Source organism: Oncorhynchus tshawytscha, unplaced genomic scaffold (genome assembly GCF_018296145.1).
Source record: "Oncorhynchus tshawytscha isolate Ot180627B unplaced genomic scaffold, Otsh_v2.0 Un_contig_2459_pilon_pilon, whole genome shotgun sequence".
Classification (NCBI taxonomy): Eukaryota; Metazoa; Chordata; class Actinopteri; order Salmoniformes; family Salmonidae; genus Oncorhynchus; species Oncorhynchus tshawytscha.
This window is the reverse complement of record NW_024609232.1, coordinates 81,135-92,500: the sequence shown is the minus strand read 5'-3', so window position 1 is coordinate 92,500 and position 11,366 is coordinate 81,135. Positions and strand designations below refer to the sequence as shown.

General features: G+C 45.9%; 1 pseudogene; it reads right to left on the bottom strand.

The window, feature by feature from the left end:
- The window catches only part of LOC112222598, a 33,155-nt pseudogene extending 22,035 nt beyond the window's left edge, over positions 1 to 11,120 (bottom strand).
- Between the last annotated feature and the right edge of the window lie 246 nt (positions 11,121 to 11,366).

Below are 11,366 nucleotides of genomic sequence, written 5' to 3'. Positions count from 1 at the left end.
GTAAACTATTAGAGGACTGGGAAAGTCAGGATAACTGGTTAGACAAACCAGTAAACTATTAGAGGACTGGGAAAGTCAGGATAACTGGTTAGACAAACCAGGAAACTATTAGAGGACAGGGAAAGTCAGGATAACTGGTTAGACAAACCAGGAAACTATTAGAGGACTGGGAAAGTCAGGATAACTGGTTAGACAAACCAGTAAACTATTAGAGGACTGGGAAAGTCAGGATAACTGGTTAGACAAACCAGGAAACTATTAGAGGACAGGGAAAGTCAGGATAACTGGTTAGACAAACCAGGAAACTATTAAGAGGACTGGAAAACTTCCTTGTTAAGAGACACTTCAAGCCCTCTGATTGGAACACTGGATGTGGAATAAGACACAACCCCTATGTACAGGTCTACAAATACAAAAACATGTGGTCCTCTGTAGTTCAGTTAGTAGAACGCGGTCCTCTGTAGTTAGTAGAACGCGGTCCTCTGTAGTTAGTAGAACGCGGTCCTCTGTAGTTAGTAGAACGCGGTCCTCTGTAGTTAGTAGAACGCGGTCCTCTGTTAGTAGTCCTCTGTAGAACGCGGTCCTCTGTAGTTAGTAGAACGCGGTCCTCTGTAGTTAGTAGAACGCGGCCCTCTGTAGTTCAGTTAGTAGAACGCGGTCCTCTGTAGTTCAGTTAGTAGAACGCGGTCCTCTGTAGTTCAGTTAGTAGAACGCGGCCCTCTGTAGTTCAGTTAGTAGAACGCGGCCCTCTGTAGTTCAGTTAGTAGAACGCGGTCCTCTGTAGTTCAGTTAGTAGAACGCGGTCCTCTGTAGTTCAGTTAGTAGAACACGGTCCTCTGTAGTTCAGTTAGTAGAACACGGTTCTCTGTAGTTCAGTTAGTAGAACACGGTTCTCTGTAGTTCAGTTAGTAGAACACGGTCCTCTGTAGTTCAGTTAGTAGAACACGGTCCTCTGTAGTTCAGTTAGTAGAACACGGTCCTCTGTAGTTCAGTTAGTAGAACACGGTCCTCTGTAGTTCAGTTAGTAGAACACGGTCCTCTGTAGTTCAGTTAGTAGAACACGGTCCTCTGTAGTTCAGTTAGTAGAACACGGTCCTCTGTAGTTCAGTTAGTAGAACACGGTCCTCTGTAGTTCAGTTAGTAGAACACGGTCCTCTGTAGTTCAGTTAGTAGAACATGGTCCTCTGTAGTTTAGGGTTAGTATTATTATATATAAGTGAATGAGAGACAGACCTGAGGTCAGTAGGTACTGAGAGTTAGTATTATTATATATAAGTGAATGAGAGACAGACCTGAGGTCAGTAGGTACTGAGAGTTAGTATTATTATATATAAGTGAATGAGAGACAGACCTGAGGTCAGTAGGTACTGAGAGTTAGTATTATTATATATAAGTGAATGAGAGACAGACCTGAGGTCAGTAGGTACTGAGAGTTAGTATTATTATATATAAGTGAATGAGAGACAGACCTGAGGTCAGTAGGTACTGAGAGTTAGTATTATTATATATAAGTGAATGAGAGATAGACCTGAGGTCAGTAGGTACTGAGAGTTAGTATTATTATATATAAGTGAATGAGAGACAGACCTGAGGTCAGTAGGTACTGAGAGTTAGTATTATTATATATAAGTGAATGAGAGATAGACCTGAGGTCAGTAGGTACTGAGAGTTAGTATTATTATATATAAGTGAATGAGAGACAGACCTGAGGTCAGTAGGTACTGAGAGTTAGTATTATTATATATAAGTGAATGAGAGACAGACCTGAGGTCAGTAGGTACTGAGAGTTAGTATTATTATATATAAGTGAATGAGAGACAGACCTGAGGCCTGAGCAGGTGCTGAGGGCGACCAAAGATTCTTCATGATCCTCCACATCCCCATGGTAATAACAATGGACCTGCAAAACACACACACACACACACACACACACACACACACACACACACACACACACACCTATAAACAGGCATGTCATTTAAAAACACCATGTAGAGATATGCGGCCATAACGTATGCATGTAAAGTACCAGTCAGAAGGTTGGACACACCTTCTCATTCAAGGGTTTTTCTTTATTTTTAACTATTTTCTACATTGTAGAATAATAGTGAAGACATCAAAACTATGAAATAACACATATGGAATCATGTAGTAACAAAACAAATCAAAATATATTTCATATTCTTCAAAGTAGCCACTCTTTTCCTTGATGACAGCTTTGCACACTCTTGGCATTCTCTCAACCAGCTTTATGAGGTAGTCACCTGGAATGCATTTCAATTAACAGGTGTGCTTGGGCCAAGAAACACAAGCAATGGACATTAGACCGGTGGAAATCTGTCCTTTGGTCTGATGAGTCGAAATTGGAGATTTTTGGTTCCAATCGCTGTGTCTTTGTGAGACGCAGTGTAGGTGAACGGATGATCTCAGCATGTGTGTTTCACACGTGAAGCACGGAGGTGGTGGTGTGACGATGGTGCTTGGCTGGTGACACTGCTTGTGACTTATTAGAATTCAAGTAACACTTAACCAGCATGGCTGCCACAGCATTCTGCAGAAATACACCATCCCATCTGGTTTGCGCTTAGTGGGACTATCGTTTGTTTTTCAACAGGACAATGACCCAATACACCTCCAGTCTGTGTTAGGGCTATTTGAGCAAGAAGGAGAGTGATGGAGTGCTGCATCAGATGACCTGGCCTCCACAATCACCCAACCTCAACCCAATTGAGATGGTTTGGGATGAGTTAGACTGCAGAGTGAAGGAAAAGCAGCCAACAAGTGCTCAGCATATGTGGGAACTCCTTCAAGACTGTTGGAAAAGCATTCCAGGGAAGCTGGTTGAGAGAATGCCAAGAGCGTACTAAGCTGTCATCAAGGCAAAGGGTGGCTACTTTGAAGGATATTAAATATATTTTTGTTTAACACATTTTTGGTTACTACATGATTCCATATGTGTCATTTCATAGTTTTGACGTCTTCACTATTATTCTACAATGTAGGATATAGTAAAAATAAAGAAAAACCCTTGAATGAGAAGGTGTGTCCAGCTTTTGACTGGTAGTATATGTATGTATGTATCCCCCCCCACTCGCATCCTGCCAGCCCACCACACCCAGCTCGTCAGTCCCCCCTCCCACCCCACCCAGCTCTCAGTCCCCCTCCCACCCCACCCAGCTCTCAGTCCCCCTCCCACCCCACCCAGCTCTCAGTCCCCCTCCCACCCCACCCAGCTCGTCAGTCCCCCTCCCTCCCACCCCACCCAGCTCGTCAGTCCCCCACCCCACCCAGCTCCCCCCCTCCCACCCCACCCAGCTCAGTCCCCTCCCAGTCCCCCCCTCCCACCCCACCCAGCTCTCAGTCCCCCTCCCACCCCACCCAGCCCACCCCCTCCCTCCCACCCAGCTCTCAGTCCCCCTCCCACCCCACCCAGCTCGTCAGTCCCCCTCCCTCCCACCCCACCCAGCTCGTCAGTCCCCCTCCCCACCCCACCCAGCTCGTCAGTCCCCCTCCCTCCCACCCCACCCAGCTCGTCAGTCCCCCTCCCTCCCACCCCCCACCCACCCAGCTCGTCAGTCCCCCTCCCTCCCACCCCACCCAGCTCGTCAGTCCCCCCCACCACACCCAGCTCCCTCCCACCCCACCCAGCTCGTCAGTCCCCCCCAGCTCCCTCCCACCCCACCCAGCTCCCTCCCACCCCACCCAGCTCGTCAGTCCCCCCCACCCCACCCAGCTCCCTCCCACCCCACCCAGCTCGTCAGTCCCCCTCCCACCCCACCCAGCTCGTCAGTCCCCCTCCCACCCCACCCAGCTCGTCAGTCCCCCCTCCCACCCCACCCAGCTCGTCAGTCCCCCCCTCCCACCCCACCCAGCTCTCAGTCAGTCCCCCCCTCCCACCCCACCCAGCTCTCAGTCCCCCTCCCTCCCACCCCACCCAGCTCATCAGTCCCCCTCCCACCCCACCCAGCTCATCAGTCCCCCTCCCACCCCACCCAGCTCTCAGTCCCCCTCCCTCCCACCCCACCCAGCCCCCTCCCAGTCCCCCAGCTCCCCCCCTCCCACCCCACCCAGCTCTCAGTCCCCCCAGCTCCCCCCCTCCCACCCCACCCAGCTCATCAGTCCCCCTCCCACCCCACCCAGCTCTCAGTCCCCCTCCCACCCCACCCAGCTCGTCAGTCCCCCTCCCACCCCACCCAGCTCGTCAGTCCCCCTCCCTCCCACCCCACCCAGCTCGTCAGTCCCCCTCCCTCCCACCCCACCCAGCTCGTCAGTCCCCCTCCCACCCAGCTCTCAGTCCCCCTCCCACCCCACCCAGCTCTCCCCCTCCCTCCCACCCCACCCAGTCCCCCCTCCCACCCCACCCAGCTCTCAGTCCCCCTCCCACCCCACCCAGCTCGTCAGTCCCCCTCCCACCCCACCCAGCTCGTCAGTCCCCCTCCCACCCCACCCAGCTCGTCAGTCCCCCTCCCACCCCACCCAGCTCGTCAGTCCCCCTCCCACCCAGCTCGTCAGTCCCCTCCCCCACCCCACCCAGCTCGTCAGTCCCCCCCCCAGCTCCCACCCCACCCAGCTCGTCAGTCCCCCTCCCATCCCACCCAGCTCGTCAGTCCACCTCCCACCCGAGTCTCCCCTTTACAATCCACACAATGTCATTCTGTAACGTAGACTCTGCCACTTACATCAGGTTTAGGATATGTAGGCGTCAGATTCCCAGTGGCATCATGGGAAAACTGAACAAAGCTTTTGGATAAAAACTCTCTGATGACAAAAGAAGAAATACACTGATCACTCCACAATAATAGAATTGTGTGACCTTAAGGTCATCACTAGTACGTAAGGTCATTACTAGTACGTAAGGTCATTACTAGTACGTAAGGTCATCACTAGTACGTAAGGTCATCACTAGTACGTAAGGTCATCACTAGTACGTAAGGTCATCACTAGTACGTAAGGTCATCACTAGTACGTAAGGTCATCACCAGTACGTAAGGTCATCGCCAGTACGTAAGGTCATCGCCAGTACGTAAGGTCGCTAGTACGTAAGGTCACTACTACGTAAGGTCATTGCTAGTACGTAAGGTCATTGCTAGTACGTAAGGTCATTGCTAGTACGTAAGGTCATTGCTAGTACGTAAGGTCATTGCTAGTACGTAAGGTCATTACTAGTACGTAAGGTCATTACTAGTACGTAAGGTCATTGCTAGTATGTAAGGTCACTAGTACGTAAGGTCATCACTAGTACGTAAGGTCATTGCTAGTACGTAAGGTCATTGCTAGTACGTAAGGTCATTGCTAGTATGTAAGGTCACTACTACGTAAGGTCATCACTAGTACGTAAGGTCATCACTAGTACGTAAGGTCATCACTAGTACGTAAGGTCATCACTAGTACGTAAGGTCATCACTAGTACGTAAGGTCATCACTAGTACGTAAGGTCATCACTAGTACGTAAGGTCATCACTAGTACGTAAAGGTCATCACTAGTACGTAAGGTCATCACTAGTACGTAAGGTCATCACCAGTACGTAAGGTCATCACTAGTACGTAAGGTCATCACCAGTACGTAAGGTCATCACTAGTACGTAAGGTCATCACTAGTACGTAAGGTCATCACTAGTACGTAAGGTCATCACTAGTACGTAAGGTCATCACTAGTACGTAAGTCATCACTAGTACGTAATAGAAAATAAACTGACATACGTGTTCTTTTGTAGATGTAGGAAATGTTCCTTGTTGTCAATGATCAATGAATAAGAACGTTCCTCTGGTTCTTCAGTCTGAAATGAGTTCCAACACAACACAGTCACATGAAAATACACCCGTGGTCATTTACCATCATGTGTCTAACCACGAGTTGGGAGACCCGTAGAGGAAACCTTACCTTTCCCCAGTCAGGACGTCTGTCGGCATTTCTTGCCCATCTCCTGTGAACAAGCTGAGGCTTTACAACCGTGTAGCTGGAAAGTTTAGATGTTTGTCCATTAAAAATATCTGAAAAGGGTAGAAAGAACAGCCATGAACTAGTGGCCAACTCGTGTTCCAACGGCCAACTCGTGTTCCAACGTGTTCCAACGGCCAATGTCCTGAATGGCCAAGATGACACACAGCCAAAGTCTAACCGGCCAATCAAACAAAACAGCTAATTCATCAAGTAAAAAACAAATCAATCTACTGAAATGTGTCAATGATGACATACTGGCATGGTCCCAAGTTAAATAAATGAGTGGAAACCTGATGCATTGCTGAGTAGAGGTGACTCATGAGGTGCCGTCGACATTGAAGCCGACCTGAAAGGTGAATGGAGACGGACTGATCTACAAGTCACCTTGCAGCATAAATACAGGGCCAAGTCTCCTTGGATTTCATCACATTTTATTGTGTTACAACGTGGCATTCAAATGGTTAATTGTCTTTTTTTTATATAAACAATCTACACAAAATACTCTGATGTCAAAGTTTATTTTGTAATTATTTTAAAAAGATTAATAGAAAATAAAGTCTTTGCATAAGACTTCCTTGAATCAATACATGTTAAAAAAAACACCTTTGGCAGCGATTCCAGCTGTGACTTTCACCTTTGGCAAGAGTGATTCCAGCTGTGACTTTCTGGGTAAGTCTCTAAGAGCGATTCCAGCTGTGTCTTTCTGGGTAAGTCTCTAAGAGTGATTCCAGCTTTCTTTCTGGGTAAGTCTCTAAGAGTTCCAGCTGTGTCTTTCTGGGTAAGTCTCTAAGAGCTTCCAGCTGAGTCTTTCTGGGTAAGTCTCTAAGAGCGATTCCAGCTGTGTCTTTCTGGGTAAGTCTCTAAGAGTGATTCCAGCTGTGTCTTTCTGGGTAAGTCTCTAAGAGTCTTTCTGGGTAAGAGTGATTCCAGCTGTGAGGTAATTCTCTCAGAGTGATTCCAGCTGTGAGTCTTTCTGGGTAAGTCTCTAAGAGTGATTACAGCAGAGTCTTTCTGGGTAATTCTCTAAGAGCTTTCTGATTCCAGCTGTGAGTCTTTCTGGGTAATTCTCTCAGAGTGATTCCAGCTGTGAGTCTTTCTGGGTAAGTCTCTAAGAGCGATTACAGCTGTGAGTCTTTCTGGGTAAGTCTCTAAGAGCTGTACCACACCTGTATTGTGCAATATTAGCCATTATTCTTTAAGCTCTGTCAAGATGTTGGGAATCACAGCTAAACAGCAGTTTCAAAGTCTTGCCATAGATAGTCAAGTAGACTTAAGTCAAACCTGTTACCTGAGTGGCCAACATTCACTGACGTCATGGTAAGTAACTCCAGTGTAGATTTGGCCTTGTGTTTTAGATTGTCCTGCTGAAAGGTGAATTCCTCTACCAGTCTCTGGTGTAAAGCAAACTGAAGCAGGTTTTCCTCTAGGATTTTGCCTGTGCTTAGCACAATCCCATTGATTTTTATTCTGAAAAACTCCCTAGTCCATAACGATGTCAAGCATACCCATAACATGATGCAGCCTCCACCACCATGCTTGAAAATAAGGAGGCAGTTCAGGTGTGAGCATGCTTAAGTTTCACTGGCGCCTAGCCGAGCTATGCTAGCTGAACGAGTCTGCTCACATACTCCCTTAAAAGATATTCACTTGAAAAACATGAAAAAAAAGCGTCAATTGTACTGTTTGTCCATTTTGAGACGCCATAGCCAGTATACACTTCCTAAATATAGTCAGAATTCATCTAAAATTAATCTAAAAGGACTCAAGAAATCTGTCATTCATTTTGACTTTATTTCAAGGAGATTGTAGTCGCGCGATTATTGCCAAAACTAACACGAATGTCACAAAATGTTGTCATAATATAATAACAAACTGAACTGTTTCGGCTGGGAAGCATGTGGACGCCTTAACTTAGTGATGTGTTTGTCCACATTATTTTGGTGCATTTGGACAAAAAGTGTGTTCTTTAAAAAAAATTTTTTTTTAATAGTTTTAACAGAACTACTTGCTGCCCTGTTGCATACAAAATGTTTTGGAATATTTTGATAATGTATATTTTTCAATGTCATTTAAGTCGTTATTGTTGAGTCACTACAATGTTGATTCATCCTCAGTTCTCCATCACAGCCATGTTTTAAAATCACCAATGACCTCATGGTAACATCCAGGTTCATTCCTGTCCTGCAGCTCAGTTCAGAAGGACGACTGGATCTTTGATGTGTCTGTGTGGTTTAATACATCATCCACTGCATCATCATTAACTTGACCGAGCTAAAAGAGATATTCACTGTCTGATTTGTTATTGTGACCCATCGACCAATCACTGCCCTTCAATGTCTGATTTGTTATTGTGACCCATCGACCAATCACTGCCCTTCAATGTTTGATTTGTTATTGTGACCCATCTACCAATCACTGTCCTTCTTTATGAGGCTTTCCAAAAGCTCCCTTGGTCTTTGTAGTTGAATGTGTGATTGAAATTCAATAGTTGACTGAGGGACCTTACGGACGGATGTATGTACGTATGGGGGATAGAGGAAGTCATTTTTTAAAAACACGTCAACCTCTTATTTCACACAGAGTGAATCCATATAACTTGTGTGTGATTTCTTCATCCAAATTTGACTCCTAAACTAATTTAGGCCTAAACAATGGGGCTGAATACTTATGCAACCACAATATTTAAGGCATCTCATTTTTATTAATATATATATATATATATTTTTTTTTAAATATTTTTTGACAGAGTATTTTGAGAACATTGTTGTGCGTATGGAAAATGCACAAAAATTCCATACACACAAAAAATAAATCACTGTTTGTGAGCATTTCTTCTTTGCCAAGATAATTCATCCACCTGACAGGTGTGGCATATCAAGAAGCCGAATAAACAGGATGATCATTACACAGGTGCACCTTGTGCTGGGGACAATAAAAGGCCACAAAAATGTGCAGGTTTGTCACACAACACAATGCCACAGCCGTCTCAAGTTCTGAGGGAGTGTGCAATTGGCATGCTGACTGCAGGAATGTCCACCAGAGATGTTGCCTGAGAATGTTATGTTAATTTCTCTACCAAAAAAATGCCTCCAACATCTTTTTAAAGAATTTTTCTATTACGTCCAACTGGCCTCCCAACTGCAGACCACGTGTTACCACACCAGCCCGGGACCGCCACCAGCCCAGGACCTCCACCAGCCCGGGATCCCCACCAGCCCAGGACCTCCACCAGCCCAGGACCTCCACATCTGGCTTCTTCACCTGTGGGATCGTCTGAGATCAGCCACCCGGACAGCTGATGAAACTGAGGAGTATTTCTGTCTGTAATAAAGCCCTTTTGTGGGGAGGGGGTGGGGGGACACTATGATTGGCTGGGCTTGGCTCCCCTGAGGGTGGGCCTAAGCCCTCCTAGGCCCACCCATGGCCGAGCCCCTGCCCAGTCATGTGAACTCCATAGATTAGGGCTTGATACATTTATTTCAATTGACTGATTTCCTTTTATGAACTGTAACAAAGTAAAATCATTGAAATTGTGGCATATAGTTTTGTTTAGGCTGCTATTTAAATAAACTTCTGTGAGGGGGAAATAATTGCCACATTATCTACCACCAACAACACCATTCTACAGCTGCCCAGTGGGAAGCACCCCAGGTTCAGTTTTCTCCTGGCAGATATCGGCTAGGTGAAGCGACCGTCTGTGCTCTCATACTCCCTAAAGACCGGGGCTTGAAAAACTAGAAGAAAAAAAAAAAAATGCAGCAATATTACTGTTGTTTGCCTCTCGTGAGCCACCGTAGCAACAACATAGCCAGAAACATTTCCTAAAAAAAAAGTATATATTAATCTTCTACATTCATTATGGACCCTCTGCAACTGAACACAGACATTTTAAAAGTGTCCTGTTTCCATGAATTGAGGAAGTAGATAACACTTCTCTGTGCCAAACAGTATCTAACCTGTAACTCCCAGTAACAGATACCAAAAATATTTGTTTAAATGAAATCAAATGTATTTATATAGCCCTTCTTACATCAGCTGATATCTCAAAGTGCTGTACAGAAACCCAGCCTAAAACCCCAAACAGGAAGCAATGCAGGTGTAGAAGCACAGTGGCTAGGAAAAATTCCATAGAAAGCCAGGAACCAGGCTATGAGGGGTGGCCAGTCCTCTTCTGGCTGTGCCAGGTGGAGATTAGAAACCTAGACAGGAACCAGGCTATGCGGGGTGGCCAGTCCTCTTCTGGCTGTGCCGTGTGGAGATTAGAAACCTAGAGAGGAACCAGGCTATGAGGGGTGGCCAGTCCTCTTCTGGCTGTGCCAGGTGGAGATTAGAAACCAAGAGAGGAACCAGGCTATGAGGGGTGGCCAGTCCTCTTCTGGCTGTGCCAGGTGGAGATTAGAAACCCAGATAGGAACCAGGCTCTGAGGGTTGGCCAGTCCTCTTCACATTATCTGATGTAACAATCTGTAGCTAGTTCTCTTGGCTTCCAGAACACAAAAACTAAAGTAAACTTCCCACTTTCTATTTGTTAACCTTAAATAAAAATAGCAAAACTAAAGAAAATATAAAAAAATGTTAGTCTCTAAACAAGGGAAATGACATTTTTCAAAATATATATATTTTTGTGGTGTGCCACATTCCATGTTGTATTTGTTGAGCCGACGTTTCATATTCGGTTCCACGCATCACAAAGTGATTTAGGATCAGCTCTTACCATCACAGCCCAAACCTTCAGGCACATCAGAAACAATAAGACCGAGCCTGGATCAGAATTTATAACAAGCGCTCACAAAGGTAATTATTTTGTGCGGAAGCACAACGTTTCGCGGAGAGTTGTGAAATAGCCTCTATTAGTGATTAATAAGTAGAGTTAAACGGTATGATAGACAAAGTAGCCTTGTTATCAGGTAGGCTACATTTCACAATCAAATTAGCGAGGCTTTGTAATCGCAACAGGTACCAAGCGTAACGAAGAAGGTTATCACCTAGGCAATAAAAAATACATCTCAATCTCTCACCCACCTTTATTGTTCTCGGTTCCAACGATGCAACAAATTAGAAACACTAAAGACACTAGACTTTTCGCCACCATGATCCTTGCTACAGCATTTGTCCATTGACGACAGCTGTGGAGGCGGACAGGGCAGGTGAGAAGGCTGGGGGGGTGCGCCGGTGAGCCAAAGGGGGCGTGCCTAAAGTTTACTCTTCTTCTGTGGGGTTTATCGGCGTTTGGAATCCAACGTTATGGTGCATTACCGCCACCTACTGTACAGGAGGGTCGGCCAGAGAAGACCGAAACTAAATTCTACCTGTCAGCCCCGGTTATCTTAAATGTTTTTACGAAACTTTTTTTATTTTATCTCATCCCAGCTAACATAAAAAACATTCCCACAACTTTCGAGAACGTTCCCTTCAGAGGAACTCC